This window comes from Diuraphis noxia, unplaced genomic scaffold (genome assembly GCF_037042655.1).
Source record: "Diuraphis noxia isolate RWA-SAM2 unplaced genomic scaffold, SU_Dnox_SAM2 contig0002, whole genome shotgun sequence".
NCBI classification, from domain to species: Eukaryota; Metazoa; Arthropoda; class Insecta; order Hemiptera; family Aphididae; genus Diuraphis; species Diuraphis noxia.
This window is the reverse complement of record NW_028301712.1, coordinates 18,999,019-19,017,652: the sequence shown is the minus strand read 5'-3', so window position 1 is coordinate 19,017,652 and position 18,634 is coordinate 18,999,019.

Below are 18,634 nucleotides of genomic sequence, written 5' to 3'. Positions count from 1 at the left end.
CTAAATTATTGTTCGTGTATAATGTATATTGTTATTGTACAAATGCACAGTGCATTGTTATTATATTAAATATAACTACGACCTGTCCCATCACTATGGTCTGTGCTCGAGACAGTCGAGACACGTGTTGCTAAAAATCACACGTCTGGGATTTAGTTACATTTGGCGTGTTCCGCCAGCCACATCTCTAAAATAACCACTTTGGACTTGAAGGTCTAAATTAAATTATTTCCTATGAAATATACAACAACACTCGAAATAAAATAATGGAAGTATATTTTCTGTCTAGTACCTAATATATTCTCGTGACATAATAACAGAGATGGAAAAATGTAGGAAAAATGAATGGAAAATTCGAAACACACAAAAATACGATCGTAAAACGAACTCCAGGCGTTTCATGTTCGGGCTCGCCGATTATAATAAAAACAATATCATTATTACCTCATGTGCTATTATATATATACCTATATTTATTTTACAAATATTATACACTTTACACGCCCGGGCCCGGAGTTAATTAATTTAAAAGCAACTACCTATAAATATCGAATTTTAATAAACGCAAGTACGCAACTTCTACATTTAATTTTTCTGCAAATAAATTGTACTCAGGGTGTAGGGGCTACGAATTATTTCGGACGGGCTTTTAGCGTTAATTGATTCCCCGATATGCACATTTATGTCTAAATTATATAATAGTATAATGTTATAGTTACCTATATTATAATATCGAATTAATTACCATCTGTATGTGTAGTCATGTAGCCTATGGGGGGCTATGACCTAGTTAGGCATTACTACTAATAAACGCCATTAGGATAGAATGGAGACATGGTGACAGTGCGCTCAACTGCATAGTAATTATTATCTTTTACTCGTACATAAAATTATTTAGTACTTGAGACATAAACGCGTAGTTGTGACGCATTTATGGAAAACAATAAATATACCTACGATGATTATATTTGTGACACATTTAAAACTATTTTCATGACTTTTGTTTCCTAGTTCTTATTTTTACGTTATGCACGACGTATAGGTAATTAACAATGATCTTGTAACATTTATTTTCATTTAAAATATAACAGGTAGGTACTTCAACTTTTTTTTAAAACATAAATTCCATACAATATTTTGATTTTAAAAAAAATGTGATCGAATTTGACCCTCCTTCGTTACGCATTTATGACCGACTTTGTAATAATTTATGTAGCCGAGTACCCGGTGGTTGACTTGGGGGGGACGCGAGGAGACTGAGTACCTCAACTAATTTTTTAGATACGCTAGCGTACCCCTACTTCTTTTTTTAAGGGGAACGCATGGGACGGATTGTTATGTAAACTTTTAACCCCCCCCCCCACCACCATGATTATGTAAGTTTTATTAAAATGCTAGGGACGCTACACTTTAAAAGTAGCTATAGAGTACATCTACTACTTTATTTCCAAGTCAACCACTGCGAGTACCTATTTACTCATTATAATATTTAATCGCAATAATATATTTTAAGCAATGACAATAATGGCCATAAAAGTGTATGAATAACAGCAGTCTACCCCTAAGCCTACAGGAAACCTGTGAATAATTCAAGTGACACGATGATGTGCGTCTAACTCGTAACTCATTGGGCAGTGATTTCCGTCGATTTATAGAGCTCGCAAATACTCGTCATACCCACAAGACAATCGTTTTCGGAATTTCGACATACTAGCTCTATTCACGAAATAGGCTCTTATATAGAGAAATCGATTTGATTTTGAATCGAACGGCATAACTCGCGATGGCTGCGCTTCCATCAGACCCACTGACCCTCCCGACGCTGACCGACTGTCGACGTCGGAAATCTTCGAATTTACCCGCGCTTGCTTGTATTTCGATATAAACCACATTTGATGAATTCATAACAAAGGTAGTTAATATAACTGACATCGTTGATATAACACGATGCCTTTTTTCATGTTCTGATTGAGTGGTAGTGATCATAGCCCATAGGTACCATTATTTTTCACTGACTACGATCTATACCTGAAAATTCCCAGAGTTGATTGGTCGTTGAACGTCGACGGTGTGATAGATGGTAATCTACTGTCTTATTATCGAATGCTGAATCGGTAATAGCAATATTTTAGAGAATAAGGTGCGACGTAATGTTGGCCATGTCCACTCCAACCGTTTACTTCACACCTACTATATATGTAGCGACCATTAAGTTCTCGACGATCCATTTAAGACTGAAAATCATGACTATTTTATTATTTAATATTGTTATTATTTTTGATCTTCAAGTACATAATGAGTCCCACTTAACATGTTCGTGCGGGGCCCAATATTATATAATATTATCTACGTTTCTATGCTCACGACCTACCACACGGTATCAAAATAAATATTCATCAGTGTACACTGTCCACTAATAGGTATGAAATACGGACCGCGGGTAAAACGAGTTTATAGTCAATTTTTTTATTAGGTATACCTTTATTATTATTTGTATATCATAATATTCAGTTGTATATATAATAGGTAAATAATATACTAGCTATCCCACACTTTCACTCAGCATTGCCGATGCCAATGATTTGCTTTTAAAAAAAAAATATACTTCATATTCCTACTATAATTATAATAATAATATTTTTTTTTGTCATTTTAATAGTAATATAGTACGTAACTAATGGCAACCATTTAAATAAACAAAAATATTCTTTTTTCGTGAGCTGAAACCTAACATTTCTACCTATATGAGTTGAAAAAAATATATAATACAACCTTAGAGTTGTTCCAGTTATAGTTTTTGAGTCTATTAAGACCTGACTCCTGACTTTTTCAATGTAAAAATGAAAAAATTTAAATAATATGTATAGCTCTATAATATAATATATAGATGTATCTTAGTTTTAATGTACCTCTATAGATTGCAGTTCACAGGTAAATCGTAGTCGGTGTCCCTCACTTTGTGAACTAATTCGATGGAGATGGACAATTCGGGTATGGCAAATTGGATGCAGCATTGTATATGCTGCACATCATGATTTATAAATGTTCACCACGTCACTGCTTGGATGTACAAAAACGTGTTTTTATACAAAAATTATGAATTCACCGTAGTCACTCTCACAACTACAACTACAGCGACATTGTCTAAAAATGTACTCTTCATACTAAATCTTTCTCTTATAGATTTAAATGATGAATTATTCATTTTAATAATATTAATAACACTTATTTTAAGTATATAAAAAAGAAACAACAAAATATTTTTAAACATATTTTGTTTTTTATTTTTATTTAAATATGCAAAAACAAACAAACAATGGATCAAATAAGTTTATTAAACGAATAAACATATTTTTCAGTCTAAACATAATAATATTTATTAAATATATATTTAAAGTTATTTTTGAATATTAAAGCTTTTTTTTATTAGGATTTAGGAAAGACAGTTTACAATCTGTACACAATCATTACAATAAGCAAATCGTATGTATTTACATAACTGAGGAAGAAAACCATTGGCCATTAGTAATAACCTCCTTTACTAATTTAATAGATCTCTACACTATTTACGCTTTAGTCTGAGTGTTGGGTTTTTGGAAGGGTGATAGTAATAGTGAACATATAATATGATATTAGGGTATTATTATGAGTGCTTAAATTTTGGTGGTAGGGTTTGTACATTGTTTTGGATAGTTCAGTGGTAGTTGTTAATTTTAAGTCATTAAACAGGGTGATTCTTTTATCAAACAACACTCATTATTTCAAAAACTATTGACTTTTTTCAAATTTTTTTTTTTTCAAAATTTTAGAACAATCTTGTTCTAGAACTATATATTTTTTAAATATTTTCACCCTTATATTTATCAGGTTAACCATTATCAACTTTTTATTTTCAAATGACAACCTATACTTAAAATTTCATAAACTAAAAAGGCTATTTTTTCAATGAATTTTCACGTTTAAATTTTCATTTTTCGTTAATCCGTTTACAAGATATAGCTTCTCAAAGTTGGGTGGTTTTGGGTGATGTTTGTGTGTTATAGGTGTATGTTAGGTGGTATTTACACACAAACACCATATAAGTGTTGTTTGATAAAAGAATCACTCAATATAATGAAAAGTTAGAAACATACTAAGGAGCTTTGACTAATAACCTCAAAGAAATCGCTTGAAAAGCCTAGATTGGCCAAATGTTTGAGAGATTTTCTGAACCCCAAATTACTTTTCCATAAGACCAGGTTGGTTTTATGATTGACTTAGGTATATATAATAAGTTTGTTTTGGAATAATATTGTGGAGTAGAGGAGGAGTCGAAGGAAATGAAGTCTATTGTTCGCTGATTTTCTTTTTTCTTTTTGTTGGGGACCCCAAGTCAAATAACAAATAAGTTAATCTTATACCTAAATATTTAAAGAATATTAAAGCTAAACATCAACGTGCCACCTGTTTCAACTTTCAACTTGGTGGGACCTGCGTCGCTAGTTTGTCTCATATCATAGTTTAATTGTTCATGTGTTTAATCTTTTCCGTCTTGACTAGTCGTGTTGCTATCGTTTTTGATGAGTTCACTCACACATTTTATATTATATCAAAACTTATTTTGAACTGAATTTGTTACACAATATTATAATGTATATTTTTACTAATAATAGTTACTGTATAATGTACCTATATTCCAATATGAATAAATCACCGTCTACTAAAAGTCTGTAGGAAGCTAAACAGAATTATTCACTTAAGGATATCATGAATACCTTGAAAAGTATGCGAAATGATATTCAACACTAAATTATTAACTCAGGAGAATACGTCATCTGCCATTTTAGCTCGAATGGATACCGTTACAACTGAAATAATGGCTTTGAAAAAAGAAAATAAAGATTTAAAAAAGCGGGTAAGTCGTGGATGTCAGGTAATCAAAATATTTATTTATTTGTGTCATATTTATTTGAATTTGTACAATCTTTATAAATGGACACATAAGAGGGTTTGGTTGACTAGATTATAGGTAAAAAATATAATGTTTAATGCAGTAGATATATGAGATTACTTATTTCGTAGAACTAAATAATATTGATGGTATATTTTTTATTAATAGGACGATGGTGGAAAGGACGTATTGTATAACTCAGAGTCAGGAAAAGATTCAAACAATACCATTAAAGTACCTACAAAAATTGCTAGCCTAACCTAACCTAACCTTAAACCGATTTTGTCTTCATCCGGTCATGTTATAGTACAATACCACCTTGCAATGTTGCAATGATTACCGAGAGCTATAGATACCTATTTATTCTTAAAGTTCATAATTTAATCTTCATCTGAAACATTTTGAACTAAATGTCGCCGGGGAATATTTCAAATATTTATTTAAAAAATATGTGTAACTGAATTCGGCTTCGGTGTATACTGGATATTGGTAGATACATTTAAAGCGTACCGCATAACACCCACACGGTATTTGTGGCACCATTCGGTGGGTACATCTAAAATTGAAAGCCATACGGTGACAAACTTCCATCTATTAATATAATAGCATACCGGTGCGGCTCGTCACGCTATTTTGGTTCGACGAACCGGCGAAACGCATCGATCGTCCTTGGCGTTTGAACGCATCGTGTGTTCCGGTCGTTACCTGCGGCCGGACGTCCGACTACGTTGTGGGTCGAACGAAATAACTTCCCGACGTTTAAAGCAATGCGCTTTCACGGAACAAATACAACGGGACCGTTTACGTGGATATATTGCTGGACCTAAATGACTGAACGGAAACGTATTATTAAACGGTAAATTGACAATTCCGTTGTCAAAAAATTAATTACAAAATAAATGATAAACAAAACACATTTTAATATATAAATAAAATTGGCCATGAATACAACCATAGTCGATCAATTGAACAAATTTAATTTTTTTAATTCACACAATTCAAATTAAATTAACTCACAAGGGCTCACCCCCCCCCCACCCCAAAAAAAAAAATAATAATAAATCACATATTATTATATGTACATTGTACACATTGGGTTTCTATATTATGTACCTACGATTATATCATTGTAATTTTTTACTATAACAAACCAAAAATGAAATTTTTCAAATTTTTATAAAATATCTATAATACACCTAATTTTAATAATAGTGTGGTGATTATGATTATTATTATTATTATTATTTGTCTACGTTGTCTGCGTTGTCGCCGTGGTCAACATGCATCGACACACCGATTATATACGCATAATTAAATGGAAAATAATAGTATTCATAATGAATCAAATGTCATAAATTTATCATATTATGAGTATATAGGTAGGTGTATTTTTAAAATTATATTTAAAAATATATGAATATGTATCTAATGATAATATATATCACGTATATCACGTATATCATGTATATCACCTGCCTATTAGAGTAATCATTTATCTCAAAGTAAAAGTAAAAATAAAAATATGATATGATAATAGTGATCAAATATCTTTATATTACAAGTTATAACCACAAGTATTTACAGGTATACCCTATGTTGTTATAACTACATAATATTATTTTTATTGTTTATATTTTTTTTATTACCTAGTAATCTATCTGTAATTTTGGCGTGCAAGTACTGACAAACATTACTTTTTGCCTCTCCCTCCCAAAAAAAAAAAAACCATAATTCATGGCTACTATTTTGAACCATTATCACATAATAATATTTAAACATTAATTATATTATTATTATCGATGTTGTTATTATTATTAGATTCTGTATTGCTGTACTACACTCTTTAAAAATTTTAAGTGATATAATACAATATAGCATAATAATATTTGGGGATTAGGTTTGTTGCACATTGTAGATATTAACACCGACACACATACCTACGACTGCATAGTCGTACATGGTGGAATAGGTACGACCTCTACCGACGTAATACCTACCTATAAATTATAATCAATAATATTATAATATTATTATGAATTATAGTATACTTTATAGACACTGTACAAACTATGTAAACATGCCAACTAAACATTTTGTTTGAATGTTATTTTAGGGACAATCGGCATCGTTTCTCTGTACATAAATACATAATATATAATATTATATTATAAGCCTATGTAATATAATTACAAGCGATTCGGGAGCCGCCGCCACGAATTTCTTAACGGGATACCATTCGTGGATTGCAGTTTGACAGACAATGTAATCCTCCCATGTTCGCACGGGTTGGCTATCAATCTCTTCACTCGTCGCATCTCCACCAATTTGTCCTGTTTCCATCAGGTAACCTGTCGACGGTAACGACGCGATTTCACTACAAACTACAAAGGCGATCGCTATCCGTCAAGATTAAGAACGCCGCCGTTCTCGTCTATTAGATCTTGATTGCGATGGACGAAACAAAAAAAAATCGTCAAATGTCGATTTTCGTACGAGCCTATCTGTCGGACAAAAGTTTATGTTTTACCTAAAACAAAATGGACGTGTAACCATAATATTTATTATATAGGCATAAGCGTATCCAGACCTTTAACGGCATTAACGCATACGGTGTAAGCAGCCGGACTAAGGTGCTTCAGCCTGCTTTTTTTGGTCAATTTTTTGATACCTATTCTTAAATTTATCATGATTTTAACCTAATAAGTATCCTAAATAGTCTTATATACCTACAAATAATTAAGTATTAATATGGTTGCTACAAAACAATTTTTTGAAAATAGCATGGTGGATAGAAGTTACTTATATTAAACATTCGGTGAAAATTTCATGTATCTATGGTTATTCGTTTTAAAGTTACATCAAAAATCAAAATTGATTTTGTCGAAAACTGATTGTACGTAAAATTTCCCGTTTTCCCCTAAATTTTGGTTTGTTTATCCCGATTATTTAGAAAAATATTAAGAATTTTTTAATTTTGACCCCCCTTCCCAAAGTACCAATTAGATTCACATTCTGATCGAACGAGGTACTGAAGTCGAAAATCGAAGCATTTTTACTGCCCCATATCTGGATGTCATAAAAAAAAAAAAAATTTTTTTAAACACACATCATGCCCATCATGGTAAAATCAATACATTCCTCGTTCCGCTCAGAATCTAAAATGAAAACAATTAAATTTTCTTTTCAAAACAAATCTTTTTTGAAATAGTGCAGGTTCGTAATAGTAAATATACATAGTCCACATATAATCTAAAATAAACATACTAAATAACGTACGAATTATTCTAATTCAAATATTCAATACTATATTATGATTCTTGTGGTTTCTTCCTTATAATAATATACTTTATAATAGCAGATCAAACTACTGCATGTCTGTAATATACAATTATTCAATATTAATGATCTAAAACTAAATTCCTTTTGTGAGTCTTTCAATACATAAGGGTTGTATAATACTATTGAATGTGGATACTAAAGCTTAAAACCATTATTTCGAGTATTATACTATAATTAAATGGAAAGTATAGGTAGGTACAGTATGAAATTCGAGATTGATGCATTATTAGTACCTACCATTTGGTGTATACAATTAATTCAAAAAATACCTACAATGGAAAACCACACACTTAATAGTTTATATTATTATTATTATTGTTATTATTATTATTATTATTATTATTAGCAGTAGTAGTATTGTTAGGTAGGTACCATTATTTTTATACTGATTACTAAACTTAGTTTTTATAGACATTATCTATAGTAATAAATTATTTAAATATTATAATTGTTCACACCTATAGAGATAATATATAATATTATATTATAAATGTATATAACAACAAGATTTTACTGTGAATACTAATTCTAGGCGCTAATTGTATAAGATTTACATTTTTTTTTTATACATATTTTATTGTTGTACAGTTAGTTAATTTTAAAAATTGTATAATTTTCGTATTGTTTTCAGTATCAGTTTTCAATGCTTTATCAGAATTCTCTTCCTTTTTGATTCTGTATCAATCCTTACTGTATTTTATGAGAACCGTTACAATATGTTTCATCGCTCTTAGTCTAACACCAAAAACTTCACAGATAGAAGCTACTTCTCTTATGGTATTACTTTTTGATCTATCGAAACTCACAATACAAATATTAAAATTGTTAACGTTTGTGTTTCTCACTAACCCGAAAACGCTATACCTATTAATTTAATACCTACAGAGTTATTTATGTAAATATTTTGAAAACTAAATAACTTCCACGAATCATTCAATTGGTTTTGTGTACGTTTAAAATCTTAGTTAGATACATGTGCATGTACGCAAAAGCCATATTATATTTAGCATATAAGCCATGGGTAATATTGACGGAGTTTGATGGAGACCAAGCCTCTTTCGAATATCAAATTAGCGTCCCAATTCGCACACCGTGTGTACTTATTATAAATACGAGCCCTTTTAATTATATGTAATAATTTATATAATTAAATAAAATTAATAATAAATAATCAAACTTTACCAATGACAATTTAACGTAAATGTGGACATTCAATTATTCAAGCCAGTTTCAGTTATTTACTAATTATTTTCCTACAAGTTATATATTTGATTCATGTAAATAAAAAAGATTATGAAAAAAATTTATTCACATTTCACATTATCATCAATCGAATCAAATTCAAAACATTTCGGGTATTTGATAAATTATGAGTAACGAACACTATAAGTACCTATAGTCAAAAAGATTTCCTGTTATATTTTAAATTCCAGCTTTTAGAATTCCTAGTATCTATAGGGAAGTGACAATAAAATACTGAATTTTCATTATAGCGATTTGTTTGATTAGTTTATTAAATATTGTTTTCATATATTATAGTCTATATAATATTGTAACCAGTCGTGTTTATGATTTAAGTGATAATAAAAGTTTATCGTGTAATTAAACTCGAGAGTAATAAAATAAAATTAATCAAAAAGTACAATGTATTGTTCTTTTTTTAATTTTACATCAGTTTTAAAAATAGCGTTGTTGTTAAGTACCTATAATTCAACAATATATAGCATCAGCTGAGAAAATATAGGGGAAAGGATTGGTAGTAAAAATTTAATTTCTTCCACTAACAATATAGGTGCCTACTTATTTATTATTATAATACGTAGGTTACCCATTATAATTTTTAGCACGCAATTAGGTGTAATATGTGGGGGGGGGGAGGAGGAAATAACTTATGAACAAAGTAAACGAAAATACTACTTCAGATCAATATTTCAAAGATCAATAGTTTCGGTGTAAGTATAATACTTCAATGGGCAATAAAGCGTTTCTAATTTTACAGCAGTACCTATGAAAAAAAAAAGATTGTTTATAAAATATTCGTCGAAATTGCCAACCCAGTATGATTGAGATAATAAGAATTTGGTGCGTATGGCCAATTACATTGCTCTACGTATTTGTTGGGTTGCTGTATTATAATACGTATTCGGCAATATGTATATATTATACGCGTATACTAATACAATATCTTCAAGTCAAGTTTTTCCACTAAAAATAATAATAAGAATGCAAATATACAACATGGTTTTAGAAATAAACTTTTGCTCGCAAAATCTAGTATTACGATTTGGAAAGTAAAAAAATGGCTATACACTTTAAAATTTAAATACAAATGTACCAATAGCAAAAGTTGTTACCTACCCACATATTACGGAACAGGATATGAATTTGTATTTTAAGCAATTTAAGGATAAGTAGTAATACTACAAGACTAGGATATAAAATCATTGCATTTTCTGGCTGCACTTAACTTTTAAAACCTTAGAGTTTCATTGCATTTTTTCAATGCTAATTTATAAAAAAAAATGAATCATATAACTAGGCTAATTGTGAAAAATCACTGTTCGTATAAATCGTTAAATTTCAAGTAATTTAAATATATATATACAATATACATACATTTCATTAAATAAAATTACTTATAAAATATGTAATGCTATAACAAATTCTTAACTTAAAGACAAAACCGTTCAAAGTAGGTAGGTATGCTAAATGATAATGTTGAAGAAATTTTATACATTTTAAATATTCTAACCATAAATGATTGTGTTGAGAACCACTACCACTGAATACTGTTCGTAACATTATTCTATATATGTTGTAGTATTAATGTATTTAGCTGTAAAATAATTAAATATATTGTAAGCTGATACGTGTGTGATGACAGGCAAGTAAGACTCCCTCTCCATACTACTAGTCTAAGGAATCTACTGAATAAATCCTTTTGAACGAACGACCCGCTCGTATGCGGAGACTCGCATACGTAGCAGGTAGTCTTTGAATAACGCATTACCATTACAAACCATTTCAGAGTATTCCTTTTATTAAAACATTATAATAATTAAATAAAAAATATAATTTTGAGCCAAAGTAATTTCGTCTCGTTATTTTTATTTGTTACGGAGTCGCTAAGTGCACATCCATAACAATTGGATATTTTATAGTATAAACATAAGTAGGCGTAGGGCGTAGGTAAAATAACACAAAAAAATATAATTTGATAATATTTGTGTAGATATTATAGGTAGGTACATGCTTAATTAAAAATTGTCTGGTGATTTTTAAGACCAAGCTATTAAATAGGTTTATTTAATAGACTTAATATACTGAAATATATGACATAACTATCCAATACAAAGGTATACAATATATTTATGTTAAATTTAACTTCAGCCAATAATCTTTGTTGTTGCGGCTTAATTTTAAATAAAAAAAAAAAAAAAAATATATTTACAAACGAAAAAAATCTATTTCGATTTAAAATTTTTAATTTTTAAAACTGATTAACTACACCTATATATTTACATTATTTTTTAACATTGTTATAGCGTGTTTTCTATCATTCAAAATTAAAAGCGATATTTTAAAATATTTGGTTTTAATGCATAAATGCATTGGTAAATAATTGATTGGCTATATTGTGTTATTATTTAAAATAATTGGAACACTGACGAGGTTCGCGATGAAAATATTTATGTATCAATAGCTGTTTCCTCGCACCAGTTACTTGATACAACAGTAAAGTAATAAAGTACTTACCACTTTACATTTCAAATGAGTAAAATATGATTTTTACGTTATGAAGTTGTTCCCTGTAAAATAGAATGACAAACTGGGGGGTAGGCGAGATGGTGTGAAACTGTTCAACCCCCTCCCCTAAGTATTTTTTGCTATACGTATGGTTAGGAATATGTATAAATATGTATTAAAATTAATAAAATTTTAAAAAAATGAAGAAATATGTATATATAATGTTTTTATATAACCCTTCTCATCAAAAATATCAGCATATTATACGGCACTGATGACAAATGTTTGAACATTTGTTTTATAACTAAAACTGCCCTTCGAGGTATAACATCAATTGGGCCTGATAGTATCCCAGGTGATTTTATATATCAGCTTAGGCAAGTAATCTCTTTTCCACTTTGGTTACTATTTCGTCAATCTTTAGATGAAGGTGTTTTTCCAGCAATTTGGAAAATTAGCCATATAACCCCTATTCTTAAATCTGGTGATACTTCTGACATGAAGAACTACCGGCCTATTTCTATTGTTTCTCACTTGTCCAAAACCTTCAAATCTTCAGTCTTAGACAGTATAATGCCTTTTCTAAATCCAGTCCTGATAGATGAGCAACATGGTTTCTGCCCGGGGCGCTCTGTTGAAACTTGTAATATAACTTTCACTAAATATACATCTACGGATCAGTCTCAAATATTTACCGCGACCTCTGGTGTCCCACAAGGCGGACACTCATCTCCTATCCTGTTCTCGCTATTCATAAATATTGTCTCTAATATCCCTTGCCATTGCAAGCTTCTATGTTATGTCGACGATATAAAGCTTTTTCTCAAAATTGATTCGTTGACTGACTGCAAGCACTTGACAACTTACAAGAGGACTTGGACCGTTTTGTCGTTCGGGGTGATACTATTGGTTTATCCCTCAATGTCGATAAATTTAAGTCTATGGTCTTCACTAGATTATTCCGTTTCCCTCGTCAATTCTCATACTCTATTATGGACTCCGTCCTAAATTCCATTGATACTGTTACTTGTAATCTCGATTTCATTCTAGTTCCCTCACTCTCTCCTAGAGCCCACATAGATCAAATAACATGCAAGGCGATTAGGACGTTAGATTTTATTAAAAGAATTGCTAGTAAGTTTGAATTAACTAGATCCCTTGATAGGCACTGTATTGTGCTTTGGTTAGGCCCTTCCTCGAGTACAGTTCCGTGGTTCAGAATCCCCAATCACTGCTCCACTCCCCTCAATCTATTGAGCGTGTCCAACGTAAATTTCTCAGCTTTGCTGGGTTTAAGCTTAATATCCACCATCTTCCACATGACTATGGCCTGATGTCACACAGGTTGAATCTACTTCCACTAGCAGATCGCCGCTCTGCTCGCGACTCGCTCTTCCTTCTAAACCTAATTTGTGGGAAAACCAATTCACTATCTCACCTTCAACATATTCATTTCAGGGTCCCTGCACGCCATACTCGTAACGTTTCCACTGTTGTATATGGGTGAGTGTGTATGTAGGCAAGTATGTATGTGTGTACATATATATATTATGTATACATGTATGTACGTAGTGTGTATGGAGGCTTGCATATAAACGCTCAGTTGTGTTGACTCAGGGGAAAATGAGTGTGTGACCATTTTGGTTCTCACGATGGCCTACGTGACCATTTTCGGCTGGGTCAGCACATACCAAAGTCCCCGGACAGACCGTTGCGACGGGCCCGGGCGGTGCCCGGGAGTCGGTCGAGTGAGGTCTGATGAGAAGAGTGAACGACGCCAGCGTTACTCTGCAAAGCATCTTTTAAGTTTTATTACAGAGCGTCACGTATATTTTAATCAGAGCCTCTCATAGTATTAATTTATCAGTGTTAATATTTTATTCATTTATATTCTATACCGTGTTTAATTCAATAAATCGATAAGTATACATCTATTCAATCCTCGTGTTTCTACGTTGTACACCAATACCCAAACTTTGAACGTCATTCGACGGTGGACTACACTTCATTGGTGGCAGCGGTGGGATCTCTAAAAGGGAAAAATTGTCGTAATTTATTTTGCGATAGTACAATTTTGGAGATCTCTAAAGAACCTACGTAAGCTACCGCCGTCTGAATTCAATCGGTTTTGGTGTCAGAAAATCTACAGAAAATCGTCAGAAAATCTTCAGAAAATCGTCAGAAAATCTACAGAAAATCGACAGAAAATCTACAGAAAATCGTCAGAAAATCTTCAGAAAATCGTCAGAAAATCTACAGAAAATCGACAGAAAATCTTCAGAAAATCGACAGAAAATCTACAGAAAATCGACAGAAAATCTACAGAAAATCGTCAGAAAATCTACAGAAAATCTACAGAAAATCGTCAGAAAACCTACAGAAAATCGTTCAGTAATCAGAGACACGAGTGACATAAGGTATACAATATACATATAATATAAGTAATATAGTGTATTAGTGTTTATCGATAACATACGCGCTACTGCCAGTAGGGTCGTAGCTACTTGTCGTTACATCTGACCAGCGGAGTATACGATATTAAATATATATATATATATACACTCGGGTATATACATTATACGTATATTCAGTGTCATTATATCACCGGACGATCGCGCCGACATTATCGTCCCGCGCCGTCGTCAAGGCTACCCGTTCGCAGAGTTCGTAAGATTTTTCTCTTTTTTTTTTTTAAAAAAAAAAAATAGTGGTAACTCGTACCATACGCGCCGTCATTACATTCGTTGTCGCGTGCCGTATATAATATTTAAATCTTAATACGCGGCGTCGCTAATACATAGTAGCTGCGAAACAGCGCACCGTACGCACGGGCGAAAAGAGTTCGGTCGGCTTCGTCGTTGTCGTCGTCGTCGCCGCCGCAGCCGCAGCCGCCGCCGCCGCCGGGACAACCCGTTACTACGTTACGATACTAGACAGCGCTCCGAGCACATCTACGGGAGAGTTCGGTCGTCGTCGTCGTCGTCGTCGTCGTCGTCGCCGCCGTCGTCGTCGTCGCCGCCGCCGTGTTACACAGTGTCACCGTCAGGGAGGAGTCTTCGTTTCGGTACGCACCGTCGCAGCACGAGAAGGGGCAAGGTCAACGTCGCCAGCAGTGGGTCAACGACACCAAGCAGTAGGTCAGTGGAACAATTCAATTATACAGCGCACAATCTTATCACGCGGTAGATAACAACAATCAAGTGTCAACACAATCATGATGCAACAGTATTTACTATACGTCGTTTCGTAAGTTTTATTTGTAATTACTTGGGGCAGTTAAATTATCTGGTACTTATTTCTTTAGTATAATAATTATTGTTATTATTATTATTTTTTTTTTTCTTATCTAGTATTGCTCGTATTGTTTTGCTAATTTAATTAAGGAAAAAATATAATAATAATTGGCTTCAGTATATTTAATTTATCTAATAATCAGGCCTTTTTGCTAGTGCATGTCGAACTCAGGGTCAAATGATGGCATTGATTTAAATTTAATAGATTTGGATAGCTCTAGTAGTGAGCCGTCTAGTGGTGAATTTTATGAACCAAGTAGTGGGGTCTTACAAAGGGCAAGGGATACAATAGACCGAACGGACGAACTGCTAGGGTCAACTAGGTATTTATTAAGGAGTCGAAAGACCAAGCCACACACAGAAACTCCAGAGCATCAACAAATTACAGAGCATCCAGAAAATCAACAACAAGCAGCGCATACAGAAAATCAACAAAACTCAGAACTTCCAAAGCATCAGCGAAAAACAGAGCATCCAGAACCTCGACCAAATCGTGAAAAGCAACAATATTCACATAAGACAGAACATCAGAACATCACCCTAAATTCAGAAAGAATGAGGATCATGCAGGTGGAAACAGATAATCAGATAGCAAAGATTTCACAGCATCAGGAAAAACTCGAAGAAAATCTTCAATATTTACAGGAGCAAACGAAAGTAATAGTACAAAAACTCGACCGTATAGAATTCAAGACAAGGTTACTAGAACAGGCACTTCTTTTCGAAATTCTACTTAACCAATACTCATACCAAACCCAAAATTTAATGTCCATAATCAATTCAGCGATGAATGGAAAAATACATACTAGCGTGTTTTCATCGGAGAGGTTCCTTACAGAATTGAGAGAAATTAAGATGAATCTACCAGCTGGAACAGCATTACCATTAGACATTAAAACAGAATCTCTAACAGAATTCCTCCAAATTTCGGACCTAACAATCTTTCATCAAGAGCAATACTTAGTTTTCTATATAGGAATACCTTTAATATCTGTTGAGGAGTATACAATGTACCACCCTATTTCACTACCCATCCAATATGATAAAAATACCATAGCCCTAATTGCCCCTGAGGTCGACTACCTGGCATTAAGTAATGATAACGAACATTTTATCTCATTAGAGGTTAGTCAATGGGAATCATGTGTCAAGGTGGGGGTATATACACTTTGTAAGGGTGATCAACCGATCCACTACCGAACGGGATCCGACTTGTGTGAGTTGTCACATCTAACTAACTTTCTTAACCCCCTGAAAGACTGTAGATTCAAACTGGTAACATTAGAGACACCTATTTGGCATCGGTTATCAAAGGCAAACTCTTGGCTGTATTATACTAAACCAGACCTATGTACAATTACGTGCACAGATCCTCCGCAGACCTTTAGAGTTGAGATCTCGGGTGTGGGTAGGTTGACCGCCTCGCCGTCTTGCGAAGTTCATACGGACAGCTGTGTACTCGTACCATTTTCTAAGACCAATAGAGATATACAGATAGATATAATTCCAGAAAATCGAAAGTTTAATATAGAATCAATGTTGACAGAAACTCTTTGCTCTGTATTACCGCAGAACCTCACTAATGTAAAAATTTTTAAGGATTTGAACTCCCTAGCCCATAAAGCGATAGAATCGAGTAAACTCGAGCCCAAAACCATAGCACCATTGTTTATATTTAAAGTAGAATTCCACATAACCATTCTTTATGTAACAATAACCTTTTTATTAATATTTATAGGTACAATAGTTATAAAGTTTAGAAATAAGGTTGTAAAAATGTATAGTCCAGAGGTAGCAGACAATCTTTCAAATAATGACCAAGATAACCTTTAAGTTTATATAAAAAAAATATATATATTTTGTATTGCCTTAAGATAAAAGTTAAGTTAAGTTAATTTAAGCATTACAGACACCATGTGGCGGTATTGTAACTAGGTGTACCCGTAGTTTAAGAGATTTGTAAAAGTAATGAATTAGGTCGCAGGGACTGCTCCAGTTTAACGCTGGGGGTATGTTGTATATGGGTGAGTGTGTATGTAGGCAAGTATGTATGTGTGTACATATATATATTATGTATACATGTATGTACGTAGTGTGTATGGAGGCTTGCATATAAACGCTCAGTTGTGTTGACTCAGGGGAAAATGAGTGTGTGACCATTTTGGTTCTCACGATGGCCTACGTGACCATTTTCGGCTGGGTCAGCACATACCAAAGTCCCCGGACAGACCGTTGCGACGGGCCCGGGCGGTGCCCGGGAGTCGGTCGAGTGAAGTCTGATGAGAAGAGTGAACGACACCAGCGTTACTCTGCAAAGCATCTTTTAAGTTTTATTACAGAGCGTCACGTATATTTTAATCAGAGCCTCTCATAGTATTAATTTATCAGAGTTAATATTTTATTCATTTATATTCTATACCGTGTTTAATTCAATAAATCGATAAGTATACATCTATTCAATCCTCGTGTTTCTACATTGTACACCAATACCCAAACTTGAACGTCATTCGACGGTGGACTACACTTCACCACTTTCGCTATACCGACATTAAGCACTGACTATCTGGTTAGCGAACCCCTTACTAGTTGTATGAGACATCATATACATTGTATAATTGACCCTTCTTTCTCTTACCTAGTCTAGTTTATTTGTAATTTTTTATTATTGCTGTTAGTTCTATATCACCTATAATCTAAATAATGTAAATATTAACTTTGTTTTTATATCTAAATTAGGCTTCCACCCGTCTTATTAATAAATAAATAAATATCTGCCGAATTTATATAAACTTCATATAACAGAGAAGACACTTATATCGATGTTTATTTATTTGAATTGAGTTTTTAAATGTAGGTAACGAAATAGTATGAAATAATATTATTTCCTCGAAAAACAAAATCTCCCGTTTGCTATTTAAATATGTACATCAATTCATGAGGTAAAAAATCGGTGGAGGTGATATTATTTCAGTAAACTTTTTTTGTGCGTAGGAAAATTCCTGAAAATATATCTGCTGTAGAAAAGTTCCCTGGATATTTTATTATTTTTCAAACAAACACAATTATTAATACTTATTTACTTGTTCGGTGGCTTTACATGCCATGGCACATGATGTGTGTGCCCTAGAGAGTTTTAGAAAAAAGTTTTTTTCGGATCCCTCATCACAAGACGTATCGACGCGGCCAAGCGTACCTACATCTCAGTCACCTAAATGGCTATGTCTATGGTATCCAACTCTTAAAATATATTGTACAAACAAGCCGTATTATGTTTTACGCGTACATTGTATAGCATATTGTACATATATGTAGGTAATACAATACT